The sequence below is a fragment of the Mobula hypostoma genome, chromosome 28 (genome assembly GCF_963921235.1).
Source record: "Mobula hypostoma chromosome 28, sMobHyp1.1, whole genome shotgun sequence".
Classification (NCBI taxonomy): Eukaryota; Metazoa; Chordata; class Chondrichthyes; order Myliobatiformes; family Myliobatidae; genus Mobula; species Mobula hypostoma.
The window spans coordinates 23823338-23843547 of record NC_086124.1 but is presented as its reverse complement, the minus strand read 5'-3'; positions in this window follow the sequence as shown (position 1 = coordinate 23843547).

The following is a 20210-nucleotide window of genomic DNA, read 5'->3' as shown; positions in this document are numbered from 1 at the left end:
GTCGAGGCAAAGGGATCCTCTCCCTTTATCCAACATGAGGAGGGTCTTTCCGGGACCATTAGTTGGGTAATGAGTATGGTGACGTGATCTACCTTTCAGTGTGAACAGTGAGTGAACAGTGACATAACTCCTTAAGTTTAATGAATAACTATGACCTTCCGTGAGAGATTTACACTGGAGCGGTGTAAAATAGAAGAGTATTAAGCAGGAACCAGGGACGGTTACTTGGAACCCGCTGCTTTTGGGCAGGTCCAATCCGACATGTGGAGGGTGTTTAAGGACCAGCGGCAGAAAGTACAGGACAGATATGTCCTAGTTAGAAGGAAGGACAAAGATGGCATGGTAAGAGAACCTTGGATTTCGACAAAGGTGTTGAATGTCGTCAAGAGGACGAAGGGAACGCGTGTAAACCTAAGGTAGCCAGAATACAACAGAAACCTGGAGGATTTTATAGGAGACAGAAAAGAACTCAAGAAGGGTACCCAGAAAGCCTGGAAGGATCACGAAAAAGCTTTGGGAGGTAGCATTAATGAGAATCCCAAGGTATCCTATGCATTCATCAAGACCAAGAGTAGAACTAGGAAAAGGATAGCACCACAAGGATAAAGGTGGAGGATCCCTTTGCTTGAATGCTGTGGATGTGGATGATGTCCTTAATTGTACTTTTCCTTAGTATTTACCAAGGAGAAGGACGTGATGGATTGATATGATAGGGTCTGCGTATTGATGCCGTAGGAAATTGCTGGACAAAGGTGGGCGTATTCTTGGGTATTTTAAAGAGCATCACGGTGGATAAGTCCACAGGGCTTGATGGGATGGACCAAAGTTATAGAGAGATGTACGATAAGAGATTACTAGAATCTTGACCAATATCTTCGTGTCCTCTCTGGACACAGGCGAGGTCTCGGGGGCCTGGCAACTAGCTAATGTGTTCCATTCTTAAAGAAAGGAATCAGGAATACCCTGGAAACTATAGAGCAGTGAGTCTCACGTCAGTGTTATGGCAGCTGTTCCAAGGAATTCTTAGGGTTGGGATTTATAAGCATTTGGAAACCAATGGCTAAATTATGGAGAGCCAGCATGTTTGTGTATGGGGCAAGACTTGTCTTACTAAATTGAGTAAGCTTTTCGTTGAGTTGCCAACAGCAATCGATGAAAGTAGAGTTGTGGATGTTATCTACATGGATTTTAATAAAGTGTTTGAGAAGGGTTCTCATTGTAAGCTTGTTCAGAAAATTGAAGAGGCATGGCATCGATGGTGGGTTTGCTGTTTGGATTTAGAATTGGCTTCCCTGGAGCGGACAGACGGTAGTAGTCAACGTGACCTATTGTAGCTGGAGGTCTGTGATTAGTGGATTCCGCAGGAACTCTACTGGTATATTTGTGGTGTTCATAAATGAACCGGAGTGAAACGCGAATGGGTAGGCTACTACATATGCAGGTGATATCAAGATTTGTGGTTGTGTGGATAGTCTATGACCTACCATGGTTTCCAGGGTTACGTACGTCTAGGGAAGAGAACTTCCGGTCCCGCTAAACTCGTGAGATTGAAGCGCGCTTCCACCCCAAACCCCTGATATAAATTAGTGAACAAAATAAGAGACGGTACTCCGCATATGATAAAATATTATCTTTATCATTCTTAATTTGACAAAAGGGTTCATAAAGAAAAGAACAAAAAAAGAAGGAAAGGACCCTCCGGCTCATTTATGAACACCACAAATATACCAGTAGAGTTCGTGCAGAATCCACTAATCACAGACCTCCAGCTACAATAGGTCATTTTACTCATTTTAATTAAACAGGCTAATATGCACAAGTTGCAGCTCAGAGTTTCTCCAAATCAGCGATGCTCAATCAATCCCACCCCGGGCTTCCTCGAATCACGGTCCTGCTCCGCGTCGAACTCTACTACCTCTTCTCTCTGGTGTCTTCCTTCTTCATCTCGTCTGGAAGAAAAGCCCCAAGCTCAACTTAGTGTCGCTCACCAGAGATGCCTCTCCTAAATTGGACCATTCTAATTGGATTGCACACACCCACTGCACATACCACCTTCTCTCAGACTTCATGTGACATTGATCCGGAGATCTAAGCAGGTGATACACCGCGTGTAAGGATGACCTGCAGGCTACCGGAGGGAATGAACGTCTTCCACCTCTTTTGGTAGATATGTATCTCCACCCTGCTACCCAGGAGGTTGCTGAGCTTTCGATTAAGAAAACGTGTGGTAGAGTATGGACAGAGGATCAGGGAATGTTGTTGAGGTGGATGATAAATCAGACATGATAGGTTGGTGGAATATACTCGATGGACTGAATGGCCTTAATCTGCTTCTATGTCTAATGGTCCTATGGTGTTTGAAATGGAATGGACCGGCACCAAGGGACCTGCACCAATTTGGTCGAGGGTCCGCGAGGAGAATCCCTGAGATGTTGTCCCCAGTGTGACGGTGCTTTGGAATTACGTTCCCCAATGTTTAACTCCGACGCCATGAGCCTTTGCATCAACAATTCATAGTTTAATTTAACTGTCAATCAATCATACATGAATATAGCCAAACGGAACAGCGTTACTCCGGGGCCAACGTACAAAATACAATACTAACAGCAACACATAGCAAAACAATATATGGGTTAGCAGGTGCATATAAGATATCAGTAAATGCAGTCAGACAAAAAATATAGTCTGAGACCCTGAGTCCATGAATGTTGCAGAAATCCGAATCAGTATGTGAACAAGAGTCTCATAACCAGTACATGGAGACTATCAGTGATTTCTTCCTCACTGGAACTCACTGTGTCTGACGCTGGTAGTGGTGATAGGACAGCGTAAAGGGAGCTTCACTTTGTGTTTCACCCATGGAGTGCACGATGGGATGGTGTGGAGGGAACTTCACGCTCTGCCTGATCCCAGGATGTATGAAGGGAAAGTATGGAGAGTGCTGCAATGTGTGTCTGACTCGGGAATGTGTGATGGAACGATTAAGAGGGCCCTTCATTCTGTGTCTGACCCCGGGAGTATAGGATGGGAGAATGTAGCACGGGCTTCACTCTGTGTCTGATCTTGGGAGTCGCTGTTGCAGTGCCCATCACCGGGTCGTCTCTCCGTGCCTTTGAGTACCTTAGTCGACTCCTCACATTCACTGAGCCAATGGATGTGTCTTGTCCCCTCCCCGAGCCATTTCTCTGTAGCACACCTCCGGCCAAGAGGACCACAAGAAGACTGTTGTTGGGTTTGGGGACTTGCTTGCCTCAGTGGCCCAGCGAGCTATGACGGCTGGAGTCAGAGCTTTATGCTTTGGCTCTCGTTAGGGTCACCCATGCCAAACAAGTCAAAGGGTAAACCCAAAACCAAGAGTGACCGACTAGTCCTCTCGGTTTGAGGTACAGCTCAGGGCTAACGACCTTGATTCGTATGACAGTAAAATTCTCACCTACAACTTCTGACGTTAGACACCACTCTCCAGCACTGGCGGACAGTGTATGTCCGCACAATTCACATTGTTTTCTCACCGGGACAATTCCGGTAACACCCCCACTCAACCCTGCTGCAATTCCCGCGGGGGGCCGGGGGCGGCAGCGAACAGTACCAACCACCTCCGATCCGTCCGCTATACCAACTTCATAAGACCTGAAGGCAAGAGAATTAGGCCAGTCGCCGATCAAGTCTGCTCTGGCATTCGATCACCGGTAAGTTAAATCAAATCTATCTCCGTCAACGGCGCTGTACCCTGCAGCCTCGGCCCCAGCAGCCCCTTTCAACAGACTATGGCTATTGAAGGGCGCAGTTCACTCCCATCTTTCTGGAGGGCTGTTGGAAATGGGGAATATATACCGGCCGTATTGGAACTCATAGAGAAATGAAAGTAACTTTTGAAGTTGTACTGGCCATTTCTAGTCTAACGTGCAGAAATCATTGAGACCTTATAATATTGTGAAACGAGAACTTCCAGGAGGATGCAGCACTCCGAAAGAGCTCATGAGCTATAGAGCATGCGCGGTTGAAGTACTCCGAATCTACTATATTCTCCAAGATCCTCCGCAATGCAGCGCATGCCCTGTAAGAAACAGCATTTCGAGTACATTCCCCAGAAGCCTCCACCCACCGCGCAATTTCACTTCAGGAAAGACTCCGCGGCTCCCGCGGTGTTCGTGTCTGCCGTCTGTTTCCCCAGCGGGTGAATCGGCATTTACACCGCCTGACCCCTCAACTCCTCCGTTGTGCCGAAGCACCCGGTCGATGTGTATCCACCAAAGGATACAAGTGGAAGTCGATTGTCTATATTGGCAACGGACTGCAATCTCGTTGGACGCGCGGGCACGACCACTGAGTAGGAGCGGAGGGGGTGGGGGAGCGCGGTGACGGGAGATACCAATGAGCGGAGTGGTGCTGTTGGGACCTGTCACTGAGGAGAGAAGGACAGACTGCATTAAGACACCAAGTACTTTAAAAAGTGGCGTCGGGTGGGTGGGTGGGGCTTCAGATGTTCGTGGCCCCGCCTTCATCCCCAGGGCTAAATCCCAGGGCAAACAGCAGGGGTCGTTCCCTGCGTGAAATTGCGAATGTTGACACAGTGGTGGGTGTTGAGTCAGTATAAGTGAAACGTATCTCTGTCCTCTGTCTTATTATCGCTGCATGTATGATTAAACGCTGATATTTCTTTACTCCGGATAGCCATTAAATACAGAAAGACCATGGGTGTTGATGAAAGAAAACATATCTACTCCCACAGTCTATCTGGCACTATGAAGAAAAGAATCAAAACTCGCAGACCCCAATATTTCCCCTCGCCCGCAAAAAAAAGCGGCGACAACAACAATTAAAGACTCCTACACATCAGGATTTCGACCCCTTTAATTTCAGAAAGGAACAGGGACAGTGGCACCAAATTCCCCAATACTGCCTCTTACACGCAACAGTTAACAGTTCAGCCCCCACCAATTGGCCACAAGAAAGACACAACGAAAAACTGAAGGAAACCAATATAAAATACAGTTCTATAATCACGTTAATCTCAGAAGATGGAAAACACCTTTTCATCTGCGTAAGAGGAGAGCAGCCGCACGTATACAGCACATCCGTCGGGAGTGACCGCCTACTCGGGTCCTAATGCCGCTGACTGTGCGGGGTCCAGGAGCGTGTTGAGCTCTGAGAGTATCGGATCACCCGAATTTGTTGACTTTAACAAGGCAGGTCAATGAGTGACATTCCTTCGTGCTTTTTTTTCTCGAGTGACTCGCTCTTTGGGATGCGGTATCCAGTGCTTTCTGTTTGGACTTGTTCAGTTTATTTTGACAGGCTCGGGAATTCCATGTTACTTTTTTATGTTAGTGGACTCCCAGTTATAGCTAATCCCGGGGTCCCAGTTTTGGGAATGCAACGTCTCACAGTAGCATTCGGCCAAGCGACTGATGTTCTGTTGGAATTTTTATGAATAAACTCTGGTCACCATCTCTGCATTGGGAGTCTGTATCTCCTCCACGCTTGTGTTGCAACATTGCCAGTAGACATGATGACTGCTATAGTGATTGGTGGCTGACGCGGAAAAAGGGTGCTCGGACCCGAAGGGAGATGCTTCGGAAAATCTTTATTGATACATGATATCATGGAGAGCCCAGGCTCCCAAAAGCGGGATCTTGGGACTCTGTCAAACAAGAATACTGCGTCATATTTATACAAGAATGATACATGTAAAGAGACACTGAGGTGGATCTTTACAGCAGTACAGCAAAGTCACGTGCCTTAGGACATTGTATGATCAGACAGTTCCTTATCTGAACCTTTGTAGTATTTACAGAAAACAATGTCTAACACTTTTGAAAACAATGTATAATTAGTCCACTGCATCCTGCATAACGACTTCAAGGCAAAGCTTAGTAATTAGTTTCATAGTATTTTAGTGGAACTCCAGCAACGCTACCGAATAGCGAAACAGCAAAAATTACAGATAAATGCTTATGGACTTTGATTTCACATTTTAAAGCAAAATATTAGCCCTTCAATCCCATTAGAATGTAAAGCCTTGATATTTTTCTTCGACAGTGACATCATATCCCCTTGAATTCTAAATCAATTGTCTAAATGACAGGTAGTTGGCAGAGGTGAACAGTTGAGCTCAGAGCCCCAAATCTTTTAATCTTTTCAACGGTGTCATGGACTTTGGAGATATGCATTGTCATATCTATTGGTAACCATGATGTCTCTAACTGCTTGGGCGCCTTGCAGTGCCTGGCCCATAGCTTTCTGCCATACAGCAGGTGCAGTTGTTACTCCAAAATAAGCCTATTACAGCAATAAGGCCGTTTGTTAGTATTTATAGTGAGAAATACTTTGGACATTTCTTCCATCTCCATCTGTCGGTAGACCTCAGCTAAGTCCACTTTGCTGAAGTGATTTCCTCCAGAAAGTTTCGCAAATATAACCTCTATCCTGGGCAAATGGCATTGATATACCTAAAGTATTGGATTGATGCAGGATAGGGCGATGGCAAAACATAAAAACCAAACAAAAAAGCGTGCAGTCAGGAAGGGCGGGCAGGTGATTGGACATAATTGCAGTCAGCGGGGTGATTATCGGTGCATTAGGGATGCAGAATAAAAAAAAATGGGAGCAAATACAGTCCGCAATATGTTATATCTCAAACCACGGAGTATAGGAAATAAGGTAGATGATCCTGTTGCACGGTTACAAATGATCAGGTACGATATTGTGCTCATTACGAGCCGTGGCTGAAGGAAGATTGCAGTTGGGAGCTAAATAACCAAGGCTGTACATTGTATTAGAGCGATAGGAAGGAAGGTGGAGGGGGTGACGCGGCTCTGCTGGTAAAGAATGGCATCAAATCAGTAGAAAGATGTGACATAGGATCGGAAGATTTTGAATCCTTGTGGGCTGAGTTAAGCAACTGCAAGGGTAAAATGACTCTGATGGCAGCTATACATAGACGCCCCAAGAGTAGCTGGGATGTGAGACCACAGATTACAACAGTAAATAAAAAAAGGCATGTCAAAAGGGCAATTTTATGATTGCCATGGGAAATTTGAACATGCAGGTCGATTGGGAAAATTAGGTTGGAAATGGATCTCAAGAGTGTGAGTTTGTTGAATGCCTGGGAGATGGCTCTTTAGAACAGTTTTTCATTGAGCCGACTTGGGGATCAGCTATACTGGACTGGGTTATGTAATAAACCGGAGCAGTAATCACAATATGGCTGAGTTCAAATTGAAATTTGATAGGGAGAAAGTGGAGGGGATATAGCAATACTTCAGTGGAGTAAAGGAATTTACTTGACGACACAGGACCAGATAGGACAAAGTCAGGCAACGCACATCAAAGTTGCTGGTGAACGCAGCAGGCGGGACAGCATCTCAAGGAAGATGTACAGTCGACGTTTCGGGGGCCGAGACCGTTCGTCAGGACTAACTGAAGGAAGAGTTAGTAAGAGATTAGTAAGTACATCGCTTATGAACTCTTCCTTCAGTTAGTCCTGACGAAAGGTCTCGACCTAAAACGTCGACTGTACCTCTTCCTAGAGATGCTGCCTGGCCTGCTGCGTTCACCAACAACTTTGATGTGTGTTGCTTGAATTTCCAGCATCTGCAGAATTCATGTTGTTAGGACAAAGTCATGTTGTTGGAGATTCTTGAGGATACGTAAGATATATAAAGTGGATGCAGAGGATGCTGTATGTTTCGACTTTCTGAAGGCCTTTGACACGATGCCACAACTGAGGCTGCTTACCAAATTAAGAGGCATGGCATTACAGGAGAGTCACTGGCCTGGTTGGAGCATCGGTGGATTGGTCGGAGGGTGCGAGTGGGAATGAAAGGATCCTCTTATGGCTGGTTGCCAGTAATTACCGGTGTTCTGCAGGGTTCGGTGCCGGGGACGCTTCTTTTAATGCTGTGTATCAATAATTTAGATGACGGAATAGATGGCTTTTTTGCCAAGTTTGAAGTTGATACGAAGAAAGTGGAGCGGCAGTCAGTGTTGAATCAGATAGGATGCTGAAGGACTGAGAAAGATTTGCGGAATGAGCATGAAAGTGGCAAATGAAATATTATGTTGGACAATGTATGATCACGCACTTGGGTAGCAGAAAGAGTGTGCAGACTATTTACTAAATGGGGAGAAAATCAGAAAATCAGAGATGCAAAGGGAACAGTTAAAGGTTAATTACAAGTATCGGGACTACAGAGCGGCGTGGGAGCTGAATTCTGAAGGAAGGCAGTTTATTAATAAACTTCTTCGTGCGCAAGAAGGACGAGACTGCGCAGGCGTGTGACTTAACAGGACAGCGCGGAGAGTTTAAAAAGGAGACCACCCTATACACCGGGCAGTTGTGGGAGCGGGCAGCGGAGTGAGAGGTAGCAGAGTGTAGGGCTTTCGCTTCAAAGGGCTTCGGCGGTAAACGGGAAGAGACGAGAGGGAAGCTCCAAGTCATATTGTTTTCCTTCCCGCCCCCCCCCCCACCTCGCCCTTTCGCGAATCGGCGCGGATAAACAGGAACAGCGGGGCTCTCACAGCTGACGGTACGGGCTAACGGTTTAAAAAGTTCGTCTGTTTGGCGAGGTAAGTCGGTGAGTAGACTTATTTTTCCTGTTTCATTCCTGTAGAATTAGATAGCATGCCTGCAGGGTTAGTGCTTTGTTCAGGGTATCAGATGTGGGAATCCTGGGAGACCTCCAGCCTCCCTGATGATCACATATGCGCCAGGTGCACCGAGATGCAGCTCCTCAGAGACCGTGTTACGGATCTGGAGCTGCAGCTTGATAACCTACTACTTATCAGGGAAAGTGAAGAGGTGATAGACAGGAGCAACAGGGAGGTAGTCATTCCTAGGCTATAGGGGTCAGAAAACTGGGTCACTGTCAGAGAGGGAAGGAAAATGCCATGATAGTGGAGAGCAGACCTGTGGCTGCCCCCCTCAGCAACAAATATCTTGTTCTAGATGCCGTTGAGGGGGATGACCTGACAGGGGACGTCCACGGTGACCAGGTCTCTGGCACTGAGCTGGCGCAGTTGTGCAGGAGGGAAAGAGGGAGAAGAGGAATGCGGTAGTCATAAGGCATTCCATAGTCAGGGGAACGGACAGGAGATTCTCTGACCCTGATAGAGATCCTGCATTATGTGTTGCCTCCCAGGTGCCAGGGTACGGGATGTTTCAGATCGGGTCCAGAATATTCTGAAGGGGGAGGGCGAGCTACCAGTTGTCTTGGTACACGTTGGTACCAATGACATAGATAGGACAAGGGAGGAGGCCGTGAAGAGAGATTTCTGGGAGTTAGGAAGGAGGCTGAGAAGCAGGAACTGCAGGGTAGTAATCTCCTGATTGCTTCCTGTGCCACGTGCCAGTGAGGGCAAGAATAGTAGGATCAGGCAGATGAATGCGTGGCTGAGAGAGTGGTGCAGGGGACAGGGTTTCAGATTCTTGGATAATTGGGATCTGAGTAGCCAGGGCATCAAAGATTATGGTGAAAGGCGGGGGAGTGGTACTAAATGGGAGAATGGATCAGCTCATGATAAAATGGCTGAGCAGACTCGATGGGCCGAATGGCCGACTTCTGCTCCTTTATCTTATGGCCTTATGGTCTGATACGTAGAATCGGTGGTGAAGAAGGCAAATGTAATGGTCGTGTTCATTTCAAGAGGTCTGGAATACAGGAGCAGGGATGTGATGCTGAGGCTTTATAAAGCACCGGTGAGGCCTCGCTTGTGTGTTGTGAACAGTTTGCGCTCCTCATCTAAGAAAAGAAGTGCTGGCATTGGAGCGGGTTCAGGAGAGGTTCAGAAAGATAGTTCCGGTGAGGAAAAGGTCATCATAGAAAGAAGCTTCGATAGCTCCGGGTCTGTACTCTCTGGAATTCAGAAGGATGAATGTGATGTCATTAAATCCTTTGGAATATTGAAAGGCCTGGACAGAGTTGATGTGGAATAGATGTACCCCATTAAAAACAGAGAAACTGCAGATGGTGGAATTCTGAGAAACACACAGAAATTTCTGAAGATTTATGGAGAAATGGACATTCGACCTTTCGGGTTGAGTTCCTTCGGCAAGACCAGGGGAAAAAATGAGGAGCAGAATGAAAAGATGGGGTGAGGGGAGAGTGAAACGCAAGGTAATACGTCAAACCGGGGGGGGTGGGGGCAAGGGATAAAGTAAAGAGCTGAGAAGTTGATTGGTGAAAGAGATACAGGGCTCGAGAAGGGGAGAGGATAGAAGCTTATGAAAGAAAGATAAGGTGGAAGGAGCAACAGAGGGAGGGGATGTGCAGGCAATGTGACAGAGGAAAAAGGGGATGGGGAGTGGTGTAGGAGGGAGGGCATGACTGGAACTTTGAGAAATCTATGTCCATGTCAGCAATTTGGAGGTACTCAAATGGAATATAAGTTATTGTTCCTCCAACCTGAGTGTGGCCTCATCTCTACAGTGGAGGAGGCCATGGATTGCTGAATGAAGACTGGCCCAGCGAAAAGAGAGGGGAGACCTGATGGAATTTTGGTAGGTTATGAAATGCACAGACCAACAGTATATATTACCCAAGGTTGAAATGTCTAACACCAAAGGCCATGTATTTAAGAGGAGACGGCGTAATTACAAGGGAGATGCAAGGGGCAAGTAGTTTACACAGAGAGTGGTGCATGCTTGGTATGCGCTGACTGGGATGGTGGTAAAGATAGATAGCTTAGAGACTTTTAAGGGATGTTTATGTCGGGAAATGAGCTAATTCGAAGGATATCGATGTTGGGTATTCAGAGGGGATTAGATTAATTGGCCATTAATTTACTAATTTAATTGATCCGACAATAGTAGGCCGAATGGCCAGTCCCTGAGCTGTACTGTTCTACGCTCCATGTTCTAAGAGATTGGAATAAGTGTGCAGGAAAGCCTCCAGTGCTGACCATATCTGCAGCCGACAGTCCACTGTGTCTTTGGTCAGGAGATATTGGTCGGCTGAGGGCCCACGAGGTATTCTATCAGACATTCGTATTTGAGGTGGGATTACGGTTCTCGGTCTCACGCTTTGGCTCATGCTCGGTGAAGGCCAGCTGGAGCGAGGCAAGCATGGATCGCCTGAAGACCTGACGGAAGTCGCTGCCAAATAAAAGTGTCAAAGGATTAGGTTTAAAGTTTACTTTGAAAAGTATCAAGAAGGTTTGAAGTTCTTCTTTCCAATATTTTTCAAGACTCTGACATGTCCAAAACATATAAATCAGTGAAGCTTCTCCATTATTACATTGATCACAAAACGGAGATATACCGAAATAAAAGCCAGATAATTTATCATTGGTCATATGGGCCCTATGTACCACTTTAAATTGTAGGAGAGAGTGGCGGGCACATAATGATGAAGTGTTAACCAATTTATAAATTTGATTCCATGTTTACTCAGAAATTGAAGACTGTATATCTTGTTCCCAAAGTTTTTTTTATTGTATCTGAAGGAACACTTCTCATTCTCTACAGCATATTTTAGACAGTAGATATAGATCCATTATAAAAAGGTTTCAAATTAAAAAATACGCCTAGTAGGTTCTTCTCAGGGCTTTTAGTAAATGTTCTTATTTGAGACCGTAAAAAATCTCTTATCTGTAGGTATCGAAGAAAAAAATGAGTTTTAGGTAAACTGTATTTCGTTGAGAGTGGTTCAAACGAAAAGATACTTCCCTCTACAAACAAGTCCTGAAAGCATTTAATACCTAATACATCCTATTCTTTAAAAGCCATATCAATCATAGATGGTTTAAAAATAATTAGAAAAATGATACTCGATAGAAAAATGTCAGTAAGCCAAATTATTTTCGGAATTGTATCCAAATTCTCATAGTGAATCCACAAAGATTCAATAACCTTCTTTCCATTGACACCTCTTACTAATGATTTCAATTCATTTTTTTCAGCATCACACCAACACCACATCTTCTGCCGTCCTGTCTGTCCTTGCGCTACACTGTAAAACCTTGGGCATTAAGCTCCTAGCTACTGTATAATCCTCTTTCAGCCACGAAAGGATATTGGACCATCTCGGGTTCAGGTGTAATCAGTCCCTTTTGTACAAGTCATACCTTCGCCAGAAGAGATACCAATGACCGATGAAACTAAGTTCCTGCGTGCCCCCTGCACTAGTTCATCAGTTACGCCATCATCTGCCAATTTTTCGTATTCTTACAATGACTGGCGCATGACACAGTTAGCAATTCAGCGATTAGCACCCTGAAAGTCTTGTTTCTTAGTTTCTACCGAATTCCTTAAAATGTCTCTTCAGGACCTCCTCACTTTGTCTCCCTATTCTATTCGTGAAAATAGGAAGTAATACTTATGGCTGTCCCCTGTCGTCTTTGGGAATGTCCTTGGATCGGTTCAGAGACATCCTTTATCCTGGCAGCACGGAAGCAACATACCATTCGTGTATCGTGGATCATGAAGTGTGTGAGGTTAAAATTACTGGGGTAAAGATCCTTGGCAAACTGATAGGTCTGAACGTGGATGAATCACATAGACCAGATGGTGTACACCCCTGTGCTCAGAAAGAGGTGGCTGAAGGGATTGCAAAGGCATCCGTAATGATCTTTCAAGGATCACTGGTTTTTGGAATAGGTCCGAAGACTGTAAAATTGCGAACGTCATTCCACTCTTCAAAAATGGAGAGAGGAAGAAGAAAGGATACTGTTGGCCAGTTAGTCTGACCGCAGTGCTTGGGAAGATATTGGAGACGATAGTGAAGGATTTGTTTCGTGAACTTGGAGGCTGAAGTCTAAAATGAAATACTTACAAAATAACGGTAAAAATATGAACCAGGGCATTACACTCTCCGATACCAACATAATCATGTCCTCATGACCTCATGATAAATATAAGCCTTCTTGACAATGTTGCTCCCACAATGGGAAAGCGATTCTGACTGTCTACACTATCTCTGTATCTGTTATCTGAATCCCGTGGAAATTCATCTCACCTTTGCCTGAAGTCTCTGGCACCGTCACGGTCCTCCGCAGGTTTGGATACTTGCACTCAGACGTTAAATTCCCTTGGGCGCATGGGAGTAACCTTGCACAGGACCTGAACAGTGATGGACGGTCGAATTCATTGGGTGCTCGAGGTATTTTGAGGAGTTGTTTCTTGTGCGGAATTTGGATGCTGATTTAGCAAAGGTGCGGTCTTAATTCCGAATGAGCAGAAGAGATGAGTTACTTCACATCGGTAGAGACACTCTGGGTTTGTAGTTCCAGGAAGCTCAATATGAGGAAGCTGAGGTGTTGACATCATGAGATAATAATTTACCCAGAGAGCAGTGAATAACAAAACATTTCCTTTTATTTTTGAGAAGTTAAGTTATAAGGAGGCCACGTGGTTAATTTCTGAAGTTAACCCCATTTGCTATAGAGCATGCGCGGTTGAATTATTCCTCATTTAATACATTTCCCGAGATCCTTCACAACGGAGAGCACACCCTGTAAGCAACAGCATTGTAGACTACATTCAGCAGGATCAACCACTTTCAAATTTCTTATTCACTCTTCTTTCAGTTAGTCCTGACGAAAGGTCTCGGCCCGAAACGTTGATTGTACTTCTTCCTCTAGATGCTGCCTGGCCTGCTGCGTTCCACCGGCATTTTGTGTGTGTTCCTCCACCAAAAGCGCATTTTCTGCTCCGGAAAGTCGCCGCCGTGTTTGTGTGCCTTCTTCTGGCCAGTATCTTTACAAAATGGTTTAACCCAGCCATTATCAATGTCCTTCTGAGATTGTCTACCTGGCATCACAGGTCGCTTAGTCAGGATCTGTAATATACACCCGCTACACATACCTCCTGCCCTCACGGCTCCATGTGACACTGATGGATAGATCAAAGCAGGTGTTACAGCGTGTCTAATGGTGATCTGCATGCTACCGGCGGTAAGGAGCGTCTTCCACCTCGTTTGGTAGATATTTATCTCCACCCCGCTACCCTGAAGGTTGCCGAGTTCTCGATTGAGAAAACGTGTCCTAGTATATGGATAGAAGACCAGAGAATGTCGCTGAGGTGGATAATAAATCAGACTCGATGGGCTGAATGGCCTTATTCTGCTTCTATATCTAATAGTCCTATGGTGTTTAAAATTGAATGGAATGAAGAGATATGCACCAAGTTTGAAGAGATTAATGTAGTTTGGGGTAGGGTTTATCACAGAAATGGTGCGCTGTAGGACCAGTTCCCGTGTTTCATTGTTCAACATGTTGTGTTCTGAACGCACTGAGCGATAGCCGCCGCTCTAGGTCCCTGATGCAAAGGGGGAAGATACTCTCGTTGATAAAGGTCCATATCTGTCCCCACCACTGTCGCTCGGCCGAAGGCCCTCGAAGGGAGTCTCTGAGATGTTGTCTCCAGTGTGACCATGCTTTGGAATTACGTCCCCCAATGTTTAACTACGACGCCATGAGCCTTTGCATCCACATTTCATAGTTTAATTTAATTGTTAATCAAGCACACATGATTATAGCCAAACGCAACAGCGTTACTCCGGGGCCAAGGTAAAAAAAAATACCAACCGCAACACATAACAAAACAATATAAACGTTAGCACGTGCATATAAGATATCAGTAAATACACTCAGACAATAAATATAGTCTGAGACCCTGAGTCCATGAATGCTGCAGAAATCCGAACCAAATTTGAACAAGAGTTTCATAACCAATACATGGAGACTATCAGTGATTTCTTCCTCACTGGAACTCACTGTGTCTGACGCTGGTAGTGGGTGACGGGACGGCGTAAAGGGAGTTTCACTTTGTGTCTGATCCATGGAGTGTGCGATTGGACGGTGTGGAGGGAACTACACGCTCTGCCAGACCCCGGGAGAGTGTGATGGGACAGTGTGGAGGATGCTGCACTCTGTGCCTGACTCCGGGAATGTGTTAAGGAACGATTAGGAGAGCCCTTCATTCTGTGTCTGACTCCGGTAGTCTACCGGGAGAGGGTTATAAATTTCGCACATTTGTTCCAACCAACTGAAGAACGCTGTTGGTCGTTTTATTCGATTAGGGAGCTCAGCTACAAAAGCTCAGGCCTCTGCAGGCGTCCGTGGCTTTGATATTGCTGTTTCTCCTATCATTATTGTTGGAGGCCGAACTGTCGGAGAGGTGGAGGAGTGAGTGGCCATTCGTTGAGACATGTGTCTGGTTTGTACCCCTGCCTCCAGTTATACCTCCCTGCCTTCCCCTCCGCCTGCCCCTTGTGCGGGTTCATCAGCTTTTTCAGCAGGAGCTGATGGCCGATTGTTCCCGAGTGCGGTTACTCTTCTGACCCAGGCTGCTACCATCTCTATTACCTCGTTTATCAGTCCATTTGGTAGAATATTAGGACCAGAATCTCTCCTTTCGAGAGATACCATTTGGGGTATCGAGGGGTATAATGGTACGGGGGCCGGCATCGTTGGGGGGGGGGAGGGGCTGGGTGGGTAGGGTGGCCGAGCGGTTGGTGCTGCCGGGCCTTGCTTTTCATCGAGACTCTTCGTGACAGGGGGCTCCTCCTCTTTAGCTTTGTTTCTCTTTTGTTTAAGGGGCTGATGTCTCATTGCCGCCTCTATCGATTTGAAAAACATCCCATCATATACCTCAAATCCCACTTCGGGATCCCATTTCCATTCACTACCTCGTCCCAATAGGTCTGTTGCAAATCAATTTTAAAACTCCCTCCGTACGGTCAGTCTCCCTGCGACCAGCCGTACAGATCGTTGCAAAAGTTACAGCGTATCGGTCGTTACCAGTTTCCCGAATTACCGTGTCTGCTGGTGACTCCGGCGGTACCAGAGGATATCCTCCCTTCTACCGAGCTTTCTTCACAGTTTTCATCCGTTTCACCGTTTCCCTACTTACTTTCAAGGCCCCACGCGATCTTGCTCGTCGGGGCGGGTCTGCAGGAGCAGCAGCAGCCGCCCGACTGCAGACAGTTCCCATTGTCTGAAAAAGAACAGTTACGCCGCGCGCCCTCTTATTTCCCCGAAAGCTTCTCTGCAGCGCTCACCGGTTTAGAGTTTCCTCAGCAACTCCTCCGTTCATTTATCATCTTAACAGTATCCTTCCTTTTACAATTTCAGTCCCCTTTTCAACTAGGACCCGACGGCCGTCCCTCTTTCAGACAAGACGCCGGAACTAGTCGCCCTCCCAGCACTTTCAGCTGGGTCGCCCGCAATTGAAAATTCCCCACGGCCACCCCTGTTTCAGCTTGGGCGCCAGATCATCTTAACTTGGAAGGTCCCCTCTTTCCGTTCGGGTTCTTTTTTCAGAGATCCTTCTAAAATAGTACCCGTCCAACAATTCCCTCCTGGCTTGGAAGGTGTTTGGATACTAAAGATGATCACATCCTCATCGCCAATTTGTCACGGAAATAGAATACTCGGACCCGAAGGAAGCTGCTTCCGATAACCTTTATTGATACATAAGATCAAAGCGGGCCCGAACCCCTGAAAGCGGGGTCTTGGGACTCTGTCATACAAGAAATCTCGGTCATATTTATACATGAATGGTACATGACAAGAGACACTGAGGTGGATTTTTACAACACTATGGTCACGTGCCTCGGGACATTGTTTGACCAGATAATTCTTTATTTAAACCTTTGTCTAGCATTTACAGAGAACAATGTCTAACATTTTGGACAACCATGTATAAGTAGTCCACTGCATTCTGCATGACGACTTCAAGTCAAAGCTCAGCAATCAGTTTCTCAGTATTTTTAGCGGCACTCCAGCAACGCTACCGAATAGCGAAGTAGCAAATAAAATGTCGTTGAGCAGCTGCACATTTTACCGAAGTGTTAATTCTCGAAGATATATCAGGCAAGCTGGCTCAAACGCAAAAACATAAAAATTCTCAGAACAAAGAAGTACAGATACACTTATTTTTGTATCTCGGCTGCAGGGCGTATTTCAGTCACACAGAGTACGTTAATTGCAGATGAATGCTTATAGATTTCGATTTCTCATTTTAAAGCAAATCATTAGCCCCTCAATGCCCATTACAATGTAAAGCATTGATATTTCTCTTCCATAGTGACTTCATATACGTTTGAATTCTAAATTAATGATCTAAATGACAGGTAGCTGGCAGAAGTGTACAGAATACGTGTCGTGCTCAGAGCCCCAAATCTTTTAATCGTATCAACGGTTTCATTGACTTTGGAGATGTTCATTGTCATATCTACTGGTAACCATGATGTCTCTAACTCCCTGGGAGCCTTGCAGTACCTGGCCCATAGTTTTCTGCCGGAGAGCAGGTGCAGATGTTACTGCCAAATATGGTCCTGTTATGATATGATGATCCTGTTGCACGGTTACAAATGATCAGGTACGATATTGTGCTCATTACGAGCCGTGGCTGAAGGAAGATTGCAGTTGGGAGCTAAATATCCAAGGCTGATATACATAGGCGCCCCAAGGGTAGCTGGGATGTGAGACCACAGATTACAACAGGAAATAAAAAAGGCATGTCAAACGGGCAATTTTATGATTGTCATGGGAGATTTGTCATGGGATTGGGAAAATCAGATCGGCACTGGATCTCAAGAAAGAGAATTTGTAGAATATCTGCGAGATGGCGTTTTAGAACAGCTTGTTGTTGAGCCCACTAGGGGATCGGCTGTTCTGGATTGGGTATTGTGTAAAGAACCCGAGGTGATTAGAGAGATTGAGGTGAAGGAACCCTTAGGAGACATTGATCATAACATGATTGAGTTCATTGTGAAATTTGAAAAAGGAAAGCCGAAATCCGATGTGTCGGTATTTCAATGGAGTAAAGGAAATTACAGTGGCATGAGAGAGGAACTGGCCAAATGTGACTAGAAAGGGATACTGGCAGGAAGGACGGAAGAGCAGCAGTGGTTGGAGTTTATGCGAGATGTGACGAAGGTGCAAGACAGGTATATTCCAATAAAGAAGAAATTTTTGAATGGAAAAACGATGCAACCCTGGTTGACTAGAGAAGTCAAAGCCAAAGTTACAGCAATGGAGAGGGCATAGAAGGAAGTAAAAATTAGTGGGAAGACAGAGGATTGGGAAGTTTTTTAAATCTTGCAAAAGGAAACTAAGAAGGTCATTAAGAGGGAAAAGATTAACTATGAAAGGAAGCTAGCAGATAATACCAAAGAGGATACTAAAAGCTTTTTCAAGTATATAAAGAGTAAAATACAGGTGAGGGTAGATATAGGACCGATAGAAAATGATGCTGGAGACATTGCAATGGGAGATAAGGAGATAGAGGAGGAACTGAACGAGTATTTTGCATCAGTCTTCACTGAGGAAGACATCAGCAGTATACCGGACACTCAAGGGTGGCAGGGAAGTGAAGTGTGCGCAGTCACAATTACGACAGAGAAAGTACTCAAGCAAAACACATCAAAATTGCTGGTGAACGCAGCAGACCAGGTAACATCTCTAGGAAGAGGTACAGTCGACGTTTCTGGCCGAGACACTTCGTCAGGACTAACTGAAGGAAGAGCTAGTCATAGATTTGAAGGTGGGAGGGGGAAGGGGAGATCCAAAATGATAGAAGACAGGAGGGAGAGGGATGCAGCCAAGAGCTGGACAGGTGATTGGCAAAAGTGATATAAGAGGATTATGGGACAGGAGGCCCAGCCAGAAGGAAAAGGGGGATGGTGGAAAGACACAGAGGATGGGCAAGGGGTATAGTCAGAGGGACAGAAGGAGAAAAAGGCGAGAGAGAGAGAGAAAGAATGTGTGTATATAAATAAATAACGGATGGGGTACGAGGGGCAGGTGCGGCATGAGCGAAAGTTAGAGAAGTCGATGTTCATGCCATCAGGTAGGAGGCTGCCCAGAATGAATATAAGGTGTTGTTCCTCCAACCTGAGTGTGGCTTCATCTTTACAGTAGAAGAGGCCGTGGATACACATAACAGAATGGGAATGCGATGTGGAATTAAAATGCGTGGCCACTGGGAGATCCTGCTTTCTCTGGCGGACAGAGCGTAGGTGTTCAGCAAAATGATCTCCCAGACTGCATCGGGTCTCGCCAATATATAAAAGGCCACATCGGGAGCACCGGACGCAGTATATCACCCCAGCCGACTAACAGGTGAAGTGTCGCCTCACCTGGAAGTACTGTCCGGGGCCCTAAATGGTGGTAAAGGAGGAAGTGTAAGAGCCTGTGTAGCACATGTTCCGCTTTCAAGGATAAGTGCCAGGACGGAGATCAGTGGGGAAGGATGGAGGGACGGATGGACAAGGGAGTCGCGTAGGGAGCGATCCATGCGGAAAGCAGAGAGGGGGAGAGGGAAATGTTCTGCTTAGTGGTGGGATCCCGTTGGAGGTGGCGGAAGTTATGGAGAATAATATGTTGGAACTGGATGCTGGTGGGGTGGTAGGTGAGGTCCAGGGTAACCCTATTCCTAGTGGGGCGACGGGAGGATGGAGTGAGAGCAGATGTGCTTGAAATGGGGGAGATGAGCTTGAGAGCAGAGTTGATGGTGGAGGAAGGGAAGCCCTTTCTTTAGAAAGGAGGACATGTCCCTCGTCCTGGAATGAAAAGCCTCATCCTGAGAGCACATGCGGCGGAGACGGAGGAATTGCGAAAAGGGCATGGCCTTTTTGCAAGAGACAGGGTGAGAAGAGGAATAATCCAGATAGCTGTGAGAGTCAGTCGGCCTATAGTAGATATCGGTAGATAAGCTGTCTCCATAGATAGAGACAGAATGATCTGGAAAGAGGAGGGAGGTGTCGGATATGGATCAAGTAAACTTGAGGGCAGGGTGAAGGTTGGAGGCAAAGTTAATGAAGTCAACGAGGTCAGCATGCGTGCAGGAAGCAGCGCCAATGCAGTCGTCGATGTAGCGAAGGAAAAGTCGGGGACAGATACCAGAATAGGTTTGGAACACAGATTGTTCCACAAAACCATCAAAAAGACAGGTATAGCTAGGACCCATACGGGTGCTCATAGCTACATCTTCAGTTAGGAGGAAGTATTATTAAGAGTAAGGACTAATTCCGCTAAAAGGAGCAGAGTGGTGGTAGAGGGGAACTGATTAGGTGTGGAATCCAAAAAGAAATGGAGACCTTTGCGACCTGCTTGATGGTGGATAGAAGTACATAGGGACTGGACATCCATGGTAAAAATAAAGCGGTGGGGGCCAGGGAACTTAAAATCATCAAAAAGCATAAGAGCGTGAGAAGTGTCACGAACATAGGTTGGAAGAGATTGAACAGGGATGGGTAGGATAA